This window comes from Cucurbita moschata, unplaced genomic scaffold, assembly GCF_002738365.1.
Source record: "Cucurbita moschata cultivar Rifu unplaced genomic scaffold, Cmos_1.0 Cmo_Scf00372, whole genome shotgun sequence".
In the NCBI taxonomy this organism is placed as follows: Eukaryota; Viridiplantae; Streptophyta; class Magnoliopsida; order Cucurbitales; family Cucurbitaceae; genus Cucurbita; species Cucurbita moschata.
The window spans coordinates 6978-7790 of NW_019268888.1; positions in this window are offsets into that span (position 1 = coordinate 6978).

The following is an 813-nucleotide window of genomic DNA, read 5'->3' on the forward strand; positions in this document are numbered from 1 at the left end:
ACCATAGTTTTGCATCGTCCATGAGATGCATTGCGACCAACGTAACTCTTAGGTCCTATGAGCAAGTTCCAGTAACCTTCAAGTATTGTTCTACGTCAAAAATAAAGCTTTTTAATTCCTTAGCATCTCGGTTTCTCTTTAAGGGGTTGTATTTTCCTCTGCAGTATTTTCATCTTCCGCTTCTATATCATTATTTTCATCTGCCGCTTCTATATCATTATTTTCATCTGCCGCTTCTATATTATTATTTTCATCTGTCGCTTCTATATCATAGAGTCGGTAAGCTTTTGACTCTTCACTAACTACCAGCACAACATAACTCAAACTCTTATCATCTAGCTTAGTTCTCTGAGATGCCTCCTCTTTTTGTCTCTAAATCAACTCGAGCTCACAATATTGTTTTTCTTCCTTCCGCTGTAGCTCCAGAACTAATCGTCGTTGTGCTTTTTCTACCCTTCTTCTATTCTTTTCTAGCATTTTATCTAGCTCTTCTCTCTCTTTTCGTGCTTGTTCTTCTTTTTGTCTTGTAGTAGTAAGAGTGGCTTCTTTCTCTTTCTCAAGCTGCACATCAACATCAACAAACAACTTCGTGCGACCTTCCTCTATTCTCCTCTGTATTTCTAATTTAGTCTCTTCAGAGTTTAGCCCTTCTCCAACTTTCTTCTGAATTAGTTTTTCGATCCTCATAGCTGCATCTTCTTCTGAATTAGTTCTTCCATCCTCCTAGCTGCATCTTCTTCTAACTTCTTCAACTTTGCTTCACGCCTTTTCTTCTCTTCTTCCTCTTTCTTAAGCTTCTCTATGGAATGATTC